Here is a 19,483-nt window from a genome sequence, read left to right on the forward strand (position 1 = left end):
ATATTATACTGTACAGCTCTATGATATTATACTGTACTATACGGCTCTATGATATTATACTGTACAGCTCTATGATATTATACTGTACAGCTCTATGATATTATACTGTACAGCTCTATGATATTATACTGTACAGCTCTATGATATTATACTATACAGCTCTATGATATTATACTGTACAGCTCTATGATATTATACTGTACAGCTCTATGATATTATACTGTACAGCTCTATGATATTATACTGTACTATACAGCTCTATGATATTATACTATACAGCTCTATGATATTATACTGTACTATACAGCTCTATGATATTATACTGTACAGCTCTATGATATTATACTATACAGCTCTATGATATTATACTATACAGCTCTATGATATTATACTGTACAGCTCTATGATATTATACTGTACAGCTCTATGATATTATACTGTACTGTACAGCTCTATGATATTATACTGTACAGCTCTATGATATTATACTGTACAGCTCTATGATATTATACTGTACTATACAGCTCTATGATATTATACTGTACAGCTCTATGATATTATACTGTACAGCTCTATGATATTATACTGTACAGCTCTATGATATTATACTGTACGGCTCTATGATATATACTGTACAGCTCTATGATATTATACTGTACAGCTCTATGATATTATACTGTACAGCTCTATGATATTATACTGTACAGCTCTATGATATTATACTGTACAGCTCTATGATATTATACTGTACGGCTCTATGATATTATACTGTACAGCTCTATGATATTATACTGTACAGCTCTATGATATTATACTGTACAGCTCTATGATATTATACTGTACAGCTCTATGATATACTATACTGTACAGCTCTATGATATTATACTGTACTATACGGCTCTATGATATTATACTATACGGCTCTATGATATTATACTATACGGCTCTATGATATTATACTGTACTATACAGCTCTATGATATTATACTGTACTATACAGCTCTATGATATTATACTGTACAGCTCTATGATATTATACTGTACAGCTCTATGATATTATACTGTACTATACAGCTCTATGATATTATACTGTACAGCTCTATGATATTATACTGTACAGCTCTATGATATTATACTGTACTATACAGCTCTATGATATTATACTGTACAGCTCTATGATATTATACTGTACAGCTCTATGATATTATACTGTACAGCTCTATGATATTATACTGTACAGCTCTATGATATTATACTGTACAGCTCTATGATATTATACTGTACAGCTCTATGATATTATACTGTACAGCTCTATGATATTATACTGTACGGCTCTATGATATTATACTGTACAGCTCTATGATATTATACTGTACTATACAGCTCTATGATATTATACTATACAGCTCTATGATATTATACTGTACAGCTCTATGATATTATACTATACAGCTCTATGATATTATACTGTACTATACAGCTCTATGATATTATACTGTACGGCTCTATGATATTATACTGTACAGCTCTATGATATTATACTGTACAGCTCTATGATATTATACTATACAGCTCTATGATATTATACTGTACAGCTCTATGATATTATACTGTACTATACAGCTCTATGATATTATACTGTACAGCTCTATGATATTATACTGTACAGCTCTATGATATTATACTGTACAGCTCTATGATATTATACTGTACAGCTCTATGATATTATACTGTACAGCTCTATGATATTATACTGTACAGCTCTATGATATTATACTGTACTATACAGCTCTATGATATTATACTGTACAGCTCTATGATATTAGACTGTACAGCTCTATGATATTATACTGTACAGCTCTATGATATTATACTGTACAGCTCTATGATATTATACTGTACCGCTCTATGATATTATACTGTACCGCTCTATGATATTATACTGTACAGCTCTATGATATTATACTGTACAGCTCTATGATATTATACTGTACAGCTCTATGATATTATACTGTACAGCTCTATGATATTATACTGTACAGCTCTATGATATTATACTGTACAGCTCTATGATATTATACTGTACAGCTCTATGATATTATACTGTACTATACAGCTCTATGATATTATACTGTACTATACGGCTCTATGATATTATACTGTACAGCTCTATGATATTATACTGTACTATACAGCTCTATGATATTATACTGTACTATACGGCTCTATGATATTATACTGTACAGCTCTATGATATTATACTGTACTATACGGCTCTATGATATTATACTGTACAGCTCTATGATATTATACTGTACTATACGGCTCTATGATATTATACTGTACAGCTCTATGATATTATACTATACAGCTCTATGATATTATACTGTACAGCTCTATGATATTATACTATACAGCTCTATGATATTATACTATACAGCTCTATGATATTATACTGTACTATACAGCTCTATGATATTATACTATACAGCTCTATGATATTATACTGTACAGCTCTATGATATTATACTGTACAGCTCTATGATATTATACTGTACAGCTCTATGATATTATACTGTACAGCTCTATGATATTATACTATACGGCTCTATGATATTATACTGTACAGCTCTATGATATTATACTGTACAGCTCTATGATATTATACTATACAGCTCTATGATATTATACTATACGGCTCTATGATATTATACTGTACAGCTCTATGATATTATACTATACAGCTCTATGATATTATACTATACAGCTCTATGATATTATACTGTACTATACGGCTCTATGATATTATACTGTACTATACGGCTCTATGATATTATACTGTACAGCTCTATGATATTATACTGTACAGCTCTATGATATTATACTGTACAGCTCTATGATATTATACTATACGGCTCTATGATATTATACTATACAGCTCTATGATATTATACTATACAGCTCTATGATATTATACTGTACAGCTCTATGATATTATACTGTACAGCTCTATGATATTATACTGTACAGCTCTATGATATTATACTGTACTATACAGCTCTATGATATTATACTGTACAGCTCTATGATATTATACTGTACAGCTCTATGATATTATACTATACAGCTCTATGATATTATACTGTACAGCTCTATGATATTATACTGTACTATACAGCTCTATGATATTATACTATACAGCTCTATGATATTATACTGTACAGCTCTATGATATTATACTGTACAGCTCTATGATATTATACTGTACTATACAGCTCTATGATATTATACTGTACTATACAGCTCTATGATATTATACTATACAGCTCTATGATATTATACTGTACAGCTCTATGATATTATACTGTACAGCTCTATGATATTATACTGTACAGCTCTATGATATTATACTGTACTATACGGCTCTATGATATTATACTGTACAGCTCTATGATATTATACTGTACAGCTCTATGATATTATACTGTACTATACAGCTCTATGATATTATACTATACAGCTCTATGATATTATACTGTACAGCTCTATGATATTATACTGTACAGCTCTATGATATTATACTGTACAGCTCTATGATATTATACTGTACTATACGGCTCTATGATATTATACTGTACAGCTCTATGATATTATACTGTACAGCTCTATGATATTATACTGTACTATACAGCTCTATGATATTATACTATACAGCTCTATGATATTATACTGTACAGCTCTATGATATTATACTGTACTATACGGCTCTATGATATTATACTGTACAGCTCTATGATATTATACTGTACAGCTCTATGATATTATACTGTACTATACAGCTCTATGATATTATACTATACAGCTCTATGATATTATACTGTACAGCTCTATGATATTATACTGTACTATACAGCTCTATGATATTATACTGTACTATACAGCTCTATGATATTATACTATACAGCTCTATGATATTATACTGTACAGCTCTATGATATTATACTGTACAGCTCTATGATATTATACTGTACAGCTCTATGATATTATACTGTACTATACAGCTCTATGATATTATACTATACAGCTCTATGATATTATACTGTACAGCTCTATGATATTATACTGTACTATACAGCTCTATGATATTATACTATACAGCTCTATGATATTATACTGTACAGCTCTATGATATTATACTGTACAGCTCTATGATATTATACTGTACAGCTCTATGATATTATACTATACAGCTCTATGATATTATACTGTACAGCTCTATGATATTATACGGTACAGCTCTATGATATTATACTGTACAGCTCTATGATATTATACTGTACAGCTCTATGATATTATACTATACAGCTCTATGATATTATACTGTACGGCTCTATGATATTATACTGTACAGCTCTATGATATTATACTATACAGCTCTATGATATTATACTGTACTGCTCTATGATATTATACTGTACTATACAGCTCTATGATATTATACTATACAGCTCTATGATATTATACTGTACTGCTCTATGATATTATACTGTACTGTACAGCTCTATGATATTATACTATACAGCTCTATGATATTATACTGTACAGCTCTATGATATTAGACTGTACAGCTCTATGATATTATACTGTACAGCTCTATGATATTATACTGTACAGCTCTATGATATTATACTGTACAGCTCTATGATATTATACTGTACAGCTCTATGATATTATACTGTACAGCTCTATGATATTATACTGTACTGTTCAGCTCTATGATATTATACTATACAGCTCTATGATATTATACTGTACTGCTCTATGATATTATACTGTACTATACAGCTCTATGATATTATACTGTACAGCTCTATGATATTATACTATACAGCTCTATGATATTATACTGTACAGCTCTATGATATTATACTGTACAGCTCTATGATATTATACTATACAGCTCTATGATATTATACTGTACAGCTCTATGATATTATACTGTACGCTCTATGATATTATACTATACAGCTCTATGATATTATACTATACAGCTCTATGATATTATACTGTACTGTACAGCTCTATGATATTATACTGTACAGCTCTATGATATTATACTATACAGCTCTATGATATTATACTGTACAGCTCTATGATATTATACTGTACGTACGGCTCTATGATATTATACTATACGGCTCTATGATTTATACTGTACAGCTCTATGATATTATACTATACAGCTCTATGATATTATACTGTACTATACAGCTCTATGATATTATACTGTACAGCTCTATGATATTATACTATACAGCTCTATGATATTATACTGTACAGCTCTATGATATTAATACTGTACTATACGGCTCTATGATATTATACTGTACAGCTCTATGATATTATACTGTACAGCTCTATGATATTATACTGTACAGCTCTATGATATTATACTGTACAGCTCTATGATATTATACTGCACTATACAGCTCTATGATATTATACTGTACTATACAGCTCTATGATATTATACTGTACTATACAGCTCTATGATATTATACTATACAGCTCTATGATATTATACTGTACAGCTCTATGATATTATACTGTACTATACAGCTCTATGATATTATACTATACAGCTCTATGATATTATACTGTACAGCTCTATGATATTAGACTGTACAGCTCTATGATATTATACTGTACAGCTCTATGATATTATACTGTACAGCTCTATGATATTATACTGCACTATACAGCTCTATGATATTATACTGTACTATACAGCTCTATGATATTATACTGTACAGCTCTATGATATTATACTGTACAGCTCTATGATATTATACTATACAGCTCTATGATATTATACTGTACAGCTCTATGATATTATACTATACAGCTCTATGATATTATACTGTACAGCTCTATGATATTATACTGTACAGCTCTATGATATTATACTATACAGCTCTATGATATTATACTGTACAGCTCTATGATATTATACTGTACAGCTCTATGATATTATACTGTACAGCTCTATGATATTATACTGTACAGCTCTATGATATTATACTGTACTATACGGCTCTATGATATTATACTGTACAGCTCTATGATATTATACTGTACAGCTCTATGATATTATACTGTACTATACAGCTCTATGATATTATACTATACAGCTCTATGATATTATACTGTACAGCTCTATGATATTATACTGTACTATACGGCTCTATGATATTATACTGTACAGCTCTATGATATTATACTGTACAGCTCTATGATATTATACTGTACTATACAGCTCTATGATATTATACTATACAGCTCTATGATATTATACTGTACAGCTCTATGATATTATACTGTACTATACAGCTCTATGATATTATACTGTACTATACAGCTCTATGATATTATACTATACAGCTCTATGATATTATACTGTACAGCTCTATGATATTATACTGTACAGCTCTATGATATTATACTGTACAGCTCTATGATATTATACTGTACTATACAGCTCTATGATATTATACATACAGCTCTATGATATTATACTGTACAGCTCTATGATATTATACTGTACTATACAGCTCTATGATATTATACTATACAGCTCTATGATATTATACTGTACAGCTCTATGATATTATACTGTACAGCTCTATGATATTATACTGTACAGCTCTATGATATTATACTATACAGCTCTATGATATTATACTGTACAGCTCTATGATATTATACTGTACAGCTCTATGATATTATACTATACAGCTCTATGATATTATACTGTACAGCTCTATGATATTATACTATACAGCTCTATGATATTATACTGTACGGCTCTATGATATTATACTGTACGGCTCTATGATATTATACTGTACTGTACAGCTCTATGATATTATACTATACAGCTCTATGATATTATACTGTACTGCTCTATGATATTATACTGTACTATACAGCTCTATGATATTATACTATACAGCTCTATGATATTATACTGTACTGCTCTATGATATTATACTGTACTGTACAGCTCTATGATATTATACTATACAGCTCTATGATATTATACTGTACAGCTCTATGATATTAGACTGTACAGCTCTATGATATTATACTGTACAGCTCTATGATATTATACTATACAGCTCTATGATATTATACTATACAGCTCTATGATATTATACTGTACTGTACAGCTCTATGATATTATACTGTACAGCTCTATGATATTATACTATACAGCTCTATGATATTATACTGTACAGCTCTATGATATTATACTGTACTGTACGGCTCTATGATATTATACTATACGGCTCTATGATATTATACTGTACAGCTCTATGATATTATACTATACAGCTCTATGATATTATACTGTACAGCTCTATGATATTATACTGTACAGCTCTATGATATTATACTATACAGCTCTATGATATTATACTGTACAGCTCTATGATATTATACTGTACTATACGGCTCTATGATATTATACTGTACAGCTCTATGATATTATACTGTACAGCTCTATGATATTATACTGTACAGCTCTATGATATTATACTGTACAGCTCTATGATATTATACTGCACTATACAGCTCTATGATATTATACTGTACTATACAGCTCTATGATATTATACTGTACTATACAGCTCTATGATATTATACTATACAGCTCTATGATATTATACTGTACAGCTCTATGATATTATACTGTACTATACAGCTCTATGATATATACTATACAGCTCTATGATATTATACTGTACAGCTCTATGATATTAGACTGTACAGCTCTATGATATTATACTGTACAGCTCTATGATATTATACTGTACAGCTCTATGATATTATACTGCACTATACAGCTCTATGATATTATACTGTACTATACAGCTCTATGATATTATACTGTACAGCTCTATGATATTATACTGTACAGCTCTATGATATTATACTATACAGCTCTATGATATTATACTGTACAGCTCTATGATATTATACTATACAGCTCTATGATATTATACTGTACAGCTCTATGATATTATACTGTACAGCTCTATGATATTATACTATGATATTATACTGTACAGCTCTATGATATTATACTGTACAGCTCTATGATATTATACTGTACAGCTCTATGATATTATACTGTACAGCTCTATGATATTATACTATACAGCTCTATGATATTATACTGTACTGCTCTATGATATTATACTATACAGCTCTATGATATTATACTGTACAGCTCTATGATATTATACTGTACAGCTCTATGATATTATACTATACAGCTCTATGATATTATACTGTACTGCTCTATGATATTATACTATACAGCTCTATGATATTATACTGTACGGCTCTATGATATTATACTGTACTATACAGCTCTATGATATTATACTGTACAGCTCTATGATATTATACTGTACAGCTCTATGATATTATACTGTACAGCTCTATGATATTATACTGTACAGCTCTATGATATTATACTGTACAGCTCTATGATATTATACTGTACGGCTCTATGATATTATACTGTACGGCTCTATGATATTATACTGTACGGCTCTATGATATTATACTATACAGCTCTATGATATTATACTGTACAGCTCTATGATATTATACTGTACAGCTCTATGATATTATACTGTACAGCTCTATGATATTATACTGTACAGCTCTATGATATTATACTGTACAGCTCTATGATATTATACTGTACAGCTCTATGATATTATACTGTACAGCTCTATGATATTATACTGTACAGCTCTATGATATTATACTGTACAGCTCTATGATATTAGACTATACAGCTCTATGATATTATACTGTACTATACAGCTCTATGATATTAGACTATACAGCTCTATGATATTATACTGTACTATACAGCTCTATGATATTATACTATACAGCTCTATGATATTATACTGTACTATACGGCTCTATGATATTATACTGTACTATACGGCTCTATGATATTATACTGTACAGCTCTATGATATTATACTGTACTATACGGCTCTATGATATTATACTGTACAGCTCTATGATATTATACTGTACAGCTCTATGATATTATACTATACAGCTCTATGATATTATACTGTACGGCTCTATGATATTATACTGTACTATACGGCTCTATGATATTATACTGTACTATACGGCTCTATGATATTATACTGTACAGCTCTATGATATTATACTGTACTATACGGCTCTATGATATTATACTGTACAGCTCTATGATATTATACTGTACAGCTCTATGATATTATACTGTACAGCTCTATGATATTATACTATACGGCTCTATGATATTATACTGTACTATACGGCTCTATGATACTATACTGTACAGCTCTATGATATTATACTATACAGCTCTATGATATTATACTATACAGCTCTATGATATTATACTGTACTGCTCTATGATATTATACTGTACAGCTCTATGATATTATACTGTACTGCTCTATGATATTATACTGTACAGCTCTATGATATTATACTGTACAGCTCTATGATATTATACTATACGGCTCTATGATATTATACTGTACAGCTCTATGATATTATACTATACAGCTCTATGATATTATACTGTACTATACGGCTCTATGATATTATACTGTACTATACAGCTCTATGATATTATACTGTACAGCTCTATGATATTATACTGTACTATACGGCTCTATGATATTAGACTATACAGCTCTATGATATTATACTGTACTATACGGCTCTATGATATTATACTATACTATACAGCTCTATGATATTATACTGTACAGCTCTATGATATTATACTGTACTATACGGCTCTATGATATTATACTGTACAGCTCTATGATATTAGACTATACAGCTCTATGATATTATACTGTACTATACGGCTCTATGATATTATACTATACTGTACAGCTCTATGATATTATACTATACAGCTCTATGATATTATACTGTACTATACGGCTCTATGATATTATACTATACTGTACAGCTCTATGATATTATACTATACGGCTCTATGATATTATACTATACAGCTCTATGATATTATACTATACGGCTCTATGATATTATACTATACAGCTCTATGATATTATACTGTACAGCTCTATGATATTATACTATACAGCTCTATGATATTATACTGTACTATACAGCTCTATGATATTATACTGTACTATACAGCTCTATGATATTATACTGTACTATACAGCTCTATGATATTATACTATACAGCTCTATGATATTATACTATACAGCTCTATGATATTATACTATACAGCTCTATGATATTATACTATACAGCTCTATGATATTATACTGTACTATACAGCTCTATGATATTATACTGTACAGCTCTATGATATTATACTATACGGCTCTATGATATTATACTGTACTATACAGCTCTATGATATTATACTATACAGCTCTATGATATTATACTGTACTATACAGCTCTATGATATTATACTATACAGCTCTATGATATTATACTGTACTATACAGCTCTATGATATTATACTGTACAGCTCTATGATATTATACTGTACTATACAGCTCTATGATATTATACTATACAGCTCTATGATATTATACTGTACTATACGGCTCTATGATATTATACTATACTGTACAGCTCTATGATATTAGACTATACAGCTCTATGATATTATACTGTACTATACGGCTCTATGATATTATACTATACTGTACAGCTCTATGATATTATACTATACAGCTCTATGATATTATACTGTACGGCTCTATGATATTATACTGTACTATACGGCTCTATGATATTATACTATACTATACGGCTCTATGATATTATACTGTACTGTACAGCTCTATGATATTATACTATACTATACAGCTCTATGATATTATACTATACTGTACGGCTCTATGATATTATACTGTACTGTACAGCTCTATGATATTATACTATACTGTACGGCTCTATGATATTATACTGTACTGTACAGCTCTATGATATTATACTATACGGCTCTATGATATTATACTATACAGCTCTATGATATTATACTATACAGCTCTATGATATTATACTGTACAGCTCTATGATATTATACTGTACGGCTCTATGATATTATACTGTACGGCTCTATGATATTATACTGTACTATACAGCTCTATGATATTATACTATACAGCTCTATGATATTATACTGTACTATACAGCTCTATGATATTATACTGTACAGCTCTATGATATTATACTGTACTATACAGCTCTATGATATTATACTATACAGCTCTATGATATTATACTGTACTATACGGCTCTATGATATTATACTATACTGTACAGCTCTATGATATTAGACTATACAGCTCTATGATATTATACTGTACTATACGGCTCTATGATATTATACTATACTGTACAGCTCTATGATATTAGACTATACAGCTCTATGATATTATACTATACAGCTCTATGATATTATACTGTACGGCTCTATGATATTATACTGTACTATACGGCTCTATGATATTATACTATACTATACGGCTCTATGATATTATACTGTACTGTACAGCTCTATGATATTATACTATACTATACAGCTCTATGATATTATACTATACTGTACGGCTCTATGATATTATACTGTACTGTACAGCTCTATGATATTATACTATACTGTAACGGCTCTATGATATTATACTGTACTGTACAGCTCTATGATATTATACTATACGGCTCTATGATATTATACTATACAGCTCTATGATATTATACTATACAGCTCTATGATATTATACTGTACAGCTCTATGATATTATACTATACAGCTCTATGATATTATACTATACAGCTCTATGATATTATACTGTACAGCTCTATGATATTATACTGTACAGCTCTATGATATTATACTGTACTATACGGCTCTATGATATTATACTGTACTATACGGCTCTATGATATTATACTGTACTGTACAGCTCTATGATATTATACTATACTGTACGGCTCTATGATATTATACTGTACAGCTCTATGATATTATACTGTACTATACGGCTCTATGATATTATACTGTACTATACAGCTCTATGATATTATACTGTACGGCTCTATGATATTATACTGTACAGCTCTATGATATTATACTATACAGCTCTATGATATTATACTGTACTATACAGCTCTATGATATTATACTATACAGCTCTATGATATTATACTGTACAGCTCTATGATATTATACTGTACAGCTCTATGATATTATACTGTACGGCTCTATGATATTATACTATACAGCTCTATGATATTATACTGTACAGCTCTATGATATTATACTATACAGCTCTATGATATTATACTATACAGCTCTATGATATTATACTGTACTGTACAGCTCTATGATATTATACTGTACAGCTCTATGATATTATACTATACAGCTCTATGATATTATACTGTACTATACGGCTCTATGATATTATACTATACAGCTCTATGATATTATACTGCACTATACGGCTCTATGATATTATACTATACTATACGGCTCTATGATATTATACTGTACTGTACGGCTCTATGATATTATACTATACTATACGGCTCTATGATATTATACTGTACGGCTCTATGATATTATACTATACTATACGGCTCTATGATATTATACTGTACTGTACGGCTCTATGATATTATACTGTACTGTACGGCTCTATGATATTATACTATACTATACGGCTCTATGATATTATACTGTACAGCTCTATGATATTATACTGTACAGCTCTATGATATTATACTGTACAGCTCTATGATATTATACTGTACTGTACGGCTCTATGATATTATACTGTACGGCTCTATGATATTATACTGTACTATACGGCTCTATGATATTATACTGTACGGCTCTATGATATTATACTATACTATACGGCTCTATGATATTATACTGTACTATACAGCTCTATGATATTATACTGTACAGCTCTATGATATTATACTGTACTATACGGCTCTATGATATTATACTATACGGCTCTATGATATTATACTGTACTATACGGCTCTATGATATTATACTGTACTATACAGCTCTATGATATTATACTATACAGCTCTATGATATTATACTGTACAGCTCTATGATATTATACTGTACTATACAGCTCTATGATATTATACTATACTATACAGCTCTATGATATTATACTGTACAGCTCTATGATATTATACTGTACTATACGGCTCTATGATATTATACTATACAGCTCTATGATATTATACTGTACAGCTCTATGATATTATACTATACAGCTCTATGATATTATACTGTACAGCTCTATGATATTATACTGTACTGTACAGCTCTATGATATTATACTGTACAGCTCTATGATATTATACTATACAGCTCTATGATATTATACTATACAGCTCTATGATATTATACTGTACTGTACGGCTCTATGATATTATACTGTACTGTACGGCTCTATGATATTATACTATACGGCTCTATGATATTATACTGTACTGTACAGCTCTATGATATTATACTATACAGCTCTATGATATTATACTATACGGCTCTATGATATTATACTGTACAGCTCTATGATATTATACTGTACTATACGGCTCTATGATATTATACTGTACTGTACGGCTCTATGATATTATACTATACGGCTCTATGATATTATACTGTACTATACAGCTCTATGATATTATACTATACGGCTCTATGATATTATACTGTACAGCTCTATGATATTATACTGTACAGCTCTATTATATTATACTGTACGGCTCTATGGTATTATACTGTACTGTACGGCTCTATGATATTATACTATACGGCTCTATGATATTATACTGTACAGCTCTATGATATTATACTGTACAGCTCTATGATATTATACTGTACTATACAGCTCTATGATATTATACTATACGGCTCTATGATATTATACTGTACAGCTCTATGATATTATACTGTACTATACGGCTCTATGATATTATACTATACAGCTCTATGATATTATACTGTACTGTACAGCTCTATGATATTATACTATACGGCTCTATGATATTATACTGTACAGCTCTATGATATTATACTGTACTGTACAGCTCTATGATATTATACTGTACAGCTCTATGATATTATACTGTACTATACGGCTCTATGATATTATACTGTACTATACGGCTCTATGATATTATACTATACAGCTCTATGATATTATACTATACAGCTCTATGATATTATACTGTACAGCTCTATGATATTATACTATACAGCTCTATGATATTATACTATACGGCTCTATGATATTATACTATACAGCTCTATGATATTATACTGTACAGCTCTATGATATTATACTGTACAGCTCTATGATATTATACTATACAGCTCTATGATATTATACTGTACTATACGGCTCTATGATATTATACTGTACTGTACGGCTCTGATATTATACTGTACTGTACGGCTCTATGATATTATACTGTACTGTACGGCTCTATGATATTATACTATACGGCTCTATGATATTATACTGTACAGCTCTATGATATTATACTATACGGCTCTATGATATTATACTGTACTATACAGCTCTATGATATTATACTGTACAGCTCTATGATATTATACTATACAGCTCTATGATATTATACTGTACTATACGGCTCTATGATATTATACTGCACTATACGGCTCTATGATATTATACTGCACTATACGGCTCTATGATATTATACTGTATGGCTCTATGATATTATAATGGGCTGGTTTGATCTCAACACTGAGACAATGTAATGGGCTGGTTTGATCTCAACATTGAGACAATGTAATGGCTGGTTTGATCTCAACACTGAGACAATGTAATGGGCTGGTTTGATCTCAACACTGAGACAATGAATGGGCTGGTTTGATCTCACCACTGAGACAATGTAATGGCTGGTTTGATCTCACCACTGAGACAATGTAATGGGCTGGTTTGATCTCACCACTGAGACAATGTAATGGCTGGTTTGATCTCAACACTGAGACAATGTAATGGGCTGGTTTGATGAGATGTTTCTAAGCACCTGTAGGATTAGGGCTGATCGTTGTGATTGGTTGTATTCTCCAGGTGAGCTGACTGTGGTTGTGATTGGTTGCCAGGTGAACAGGCTGTGTAAATTGTGTGATTGGTTGTGTTCACCAGGTGAGAGTAAGATCTTGCGGTTCAAGTCCAACAGTACGATGTCTAAACCGTATCAAAGTGACCTGGCAGCGCTACAGACCCCCAGACTATAGAGACCTCATCTCATTCATACTATACTACAAGGAGGCGTAAGTTACTCTACAGTCAGTCTGTCTGTACTTCCTCTATATCCTAGAACATCATCTAACCCATCAGTTTCTCTACTTCCTCTATATCCTCTAACCCATCAGTCTCTCTACTTCCTCTATATCCTCTAACCTATCAGTCTCTCTACTTCCTCTATATCCTCTAACCCATCAGTCTCTACTTCCTCTATATCCTCTAACCCATCAGTCTCTCTACTTCCTCTATATCCTCTAACCCATCAGTCTCTCTACTTCCTCTATATCCTCTAACCCATCAGTCTCTCTACTTCCTCTATATCCTCTAACCCATCAGTCTCTACTTCCTCTACATCCTCTAACCCATCAGTCTCTACTTCCTCTACATCCTCTAACCCATCAGTCTCTCTACTTCCTCTATATCCTCTAACCCATCAGTCTCTCCACTTCCTCTATATCCTCTAACCCATCAGTCTCTACTTCCTCTATATCCTCTAACCCATCAGTCTCTCTACTTCCTCTATATCCTCTAACCCATCAGTCTGTCTGTACTTCCTCTATATCCTCTAACCCATCAGTCTACCTACTTCCTCTATATCCTAGAACATTCTCTAACCCATCAGTCTGTCTGTACTTCCTCTATATCCGAGAACATCCTCTAACCCATCACTCTACTTCATCTATATCTAACCCTTACCCATCAGTCTGGCTCTACTTCCTCTATATCCTAGAACATCCCCTAACCCATCAGTCTCTCTTTACTTCCTCTATATCCTAGAACATCCTCTAACCCATCAGTCTGGCTCTACTTCCTCTATATCCTAGAACATCCTCTAACCCATCAGTCTGGCTCTACTTCCTCTATATCCTAGAACATCCCCTAACCCATCAGTCTCTCTTTACTTCCTCTATATCCTAGAACATCCTCTAACCCATCAGTCTGGCTCTACTTCCTCTATATCCCCTAACCCATCAGTCTGTCTGTACTTCCTCTATATCCTAGAACATCCTCTAACCCATCAGTCTGGCTCTACTTCCTCTATATCCCCTAACCCATCAGTCTGTCTTTACTTCCTCTATATCCTAGAACATCCCCTAACCCATCAGTCTCTCTTTACTTCCTCTATATCCTAGAACATCCTCTAACCCATCAGTCTGGCTCTACTTCCTCTATATCCCCTAACCCATCAGTCTGTCTTTACTTCCTCTATATCCTAGAACATCCTCTAACCCATCAGTCTGGCTCTACTTCCTCTATATCCCCTAACCCATCAGTCTGTCTGTACTTCTGCTATATCCTCTAACCCATCAGTCTCTCTACTTCCTCTATATCCCCTAACCCATCAGTCTCTCTACTTCCTCTATATCCCCTAACCCATCAGTCTGTCTCTACTTCCTCTATATCCCCTAACCCATCAGTCTCTACTTCCTCTATATCCCCTAACCCATCAGTCTGTCTCTACTTCCGCTATATCCTCTAACACATCAGTGTGTCTCTACTTCCTCTATATCCTCTCACCCATCAGTCTGTCTCTACTTCCTCTATATCACCTAACCCATCAGTCTGTCTGTACTTCCTCTATATCCTAGAACATCCTCTAACCCATCACTTTACTTCCTCTATATCCCCTAACCCATCAGTCTGCCTCTACTTCCTCTATATCCTCTAACCCATCAGTCTGTCTCTACTTCCTCTATATCCCCTAACCCATCAGTCTGTCTTTACTTCCTCTATATCCCCTAACCCATCAGTCTGTCTTTACTTCCTCTATATCCCCTAACCCATCAGTCTCTCTCTACTTCCTCTATATCCTCTAACCCTAACCCATCAGTCTCTCTCTACTTCCTCTATATCCTCTAACCCATCAGTCTGCATCTGCTTCCTCTATATCCTCTATCCTCTAACCCATCAGTCTGCCTCTACTTCCTCTATATCCTCTAACCCATCAGTCTCTCTACTTCCTCTATATCCTCTAACCCATCAGTCTGTCTCTACTTCCTCTATATCCTCTAACCCATCAGTCTCTCTACTTCCTCTATATCCTCTAACCCATCAGTCTGTCTCTACTTCCTCTATATCCTCTAACCCATCAGTCTCTCTACTTCCTCTATATCCTCTAACCCATCAGTCTGTCTCTACTTCCTCTATATCCTAGAACATCCTCTAACCCATCAGTCTGCCTCTACTTCCTCTATATCCCCTAACCCATCAGTCTGTCTTTACTTCCTCTATATCCCCTAACCCATCAGTCTGTCTCTACTTCCTCTATATCCTCTAACCCATCAGTCTGTCTCTACTTCCTCTATATCCCCTAACCCATCACTCTACTTCCTCTATATCCTCTAACCCATCAGTCTGTCTCTACTTCCTCTATATCCCCTAACCCATCAGTCTCTCTACTTCCTCTATATCCTCTAACCCATCAGTCTGTCTCTACTTCCTCTACATCCTCTAACCCATCAGTCTGCCTCTACTTCCTCTATATCCCCTAACCCATCAGTCTCTCTACTTCCTCTATATCCTCTAACCCATCAGTGTCTCTCTACTTCCTCTATATCCTCTAACCCATCAGTCTGTCTGTACTTCCTCTATATCCTCTAACCCATGCGTCTCCCTCTCCTCCAGTGCGTACCAGAACATCACAGAGTTTGGACGGCCAGGACGGTTGTGGCTCCAACAGTTGGAACATGGTGGACGTGGACCTTCCCCAGGAGAAGAATTCTGACCCAGGGGTTCTACTGTCGCCTCTTAAGCCCTGGACCCAGTACGCCATCTACGTCAAGGCCATCACTCTGGTGGCAGAGGATAGACACATCCTGGGAGCCAAGAGTGAAGTAGTCTACATCAGAACCAGCCCCTCAGGTAAAGGACAGGGGTGTAGGGGTTAGGGTGGAGGGGTTAGACATCCTGGGAGCCAAGAGTGAAGTAGTCTACATCAGAACCAGCCCCTCAGGTAAAGGACAGGGGGTTAGGGTGTAGGTGGAGGGGTTAGGGTGGAGGGGTTTGGGTGTAGGGGTTAGGGTTTATTGATTAAGAACAGACCTGATGTATAATATGGGGGGTTAGGGTGTAGGGTATAGGGGTTTGGGTGTAGGGGTTAGGGTTTATTGATTAAGAACAGACCTGATGTAGAATATGGGGGGTTAGGGTGTAGGGGTTAGGGGTGTAGGGGTTAGGGGGTAGGGGTTTTGGGTGTAGGGGTTAGGGTTTATTGATTAAGAACAGACCTGATGTATAATATGGTGGTGTAGGAGTTAGGGTATAGGGGTTTGGGTATAGGGGTTTGGGTATAGGGGTTTGGGTATAGGGGTTTGGGTGTAGGGGTTTGGGTGTAGGGGTTAGGGTGTAGGGGTTAGGGGTTTGGGGTGTAGGGGTTAGGGTTTATTGATTAAGAACAGACCTGATGTATAATATGGGGGGGTTAGGGTGTAGGGTAGGGTATAGGGGTTGGGTGTAGGGGTTAGGGTTTTTTGATTAAGAACAGACCTGATTGTATAATATGGGGGGTTAGGGTGTAAGGGGTTAGGGTGTAGGGGTTGGGTGTAGGGGTTTGGGTGTAGGGGTTTGGGTGTAGGGGTTTGGGGTTATAATCTGTTTCCTGTAGAGCCGTCCATGTCCCTGGATGTGAGAACTGTTATAATCTGTTTCCTGTAGAGCCGTCCATGCCCCTGGATGTGAGAACATACTCTAACTCCTCTACCAACCTGGTGGTCCGCTGGTCTCCCCCTTGCCTCCCCCAACGGGAACCACACCTATTACCTGGTCCGCTGGCAGCAACAGCTGAAGACAGAGAGCTATACCACACAACTACTGCTCTAAAGGTCACACCCTGACCCCTACACCCTACCCCTCCACCCTGGACCCCCACCCTGACCCCTCCACCCTGACCCCTCCATCCCTGACCCCTCCACCGAACCCTACACCCTGACCTCTCCTGGACCCGCCCCTCCATCCCTGAACCCCTCCACCCGGACCCCTCCACCCTGACCCCTCCACCCTAACCCCTCCACCCTAACCCCTCCACCCTGACCCATACACCCTAACCCCTCCACCCTGACCCCTACACCCTGACCTTACA

General features: G+C 34.0%; 1 pseudogene; it reads left to right on the plus strand.

The window, feature by feature from the left end:
* The window catches only part of LOC116367795 (insulin-like growth factor 1 receptor), a 42,866-nt pseudogene extending 23,628 nt beyond the window's left edge, over positions 1 to 19,238 (plus strand).
* The last annotated feature ends 245 nt before the right edge of the window (positions 19,239 to 19,483 follow it).

The sequence above is a fragment of the Oncorhynchus kisutch genome, unplaced genomic scaffold (genome assembly GCF_002021735.2).
Source record: "Oncorhynchus kisutch isolate 150728-3 unplaced genomic scaffold, Okis_V2 scaffold1753, whole genome shotgun sequence".
In the NCBI taxonomy this organism is placed as follows: Eukaryota; Metazoa; Chordata; class Actinopteri; order Salmoniformes; family Salmonidae; genus Oncorhynchus; species Oncorhynchus kisutch.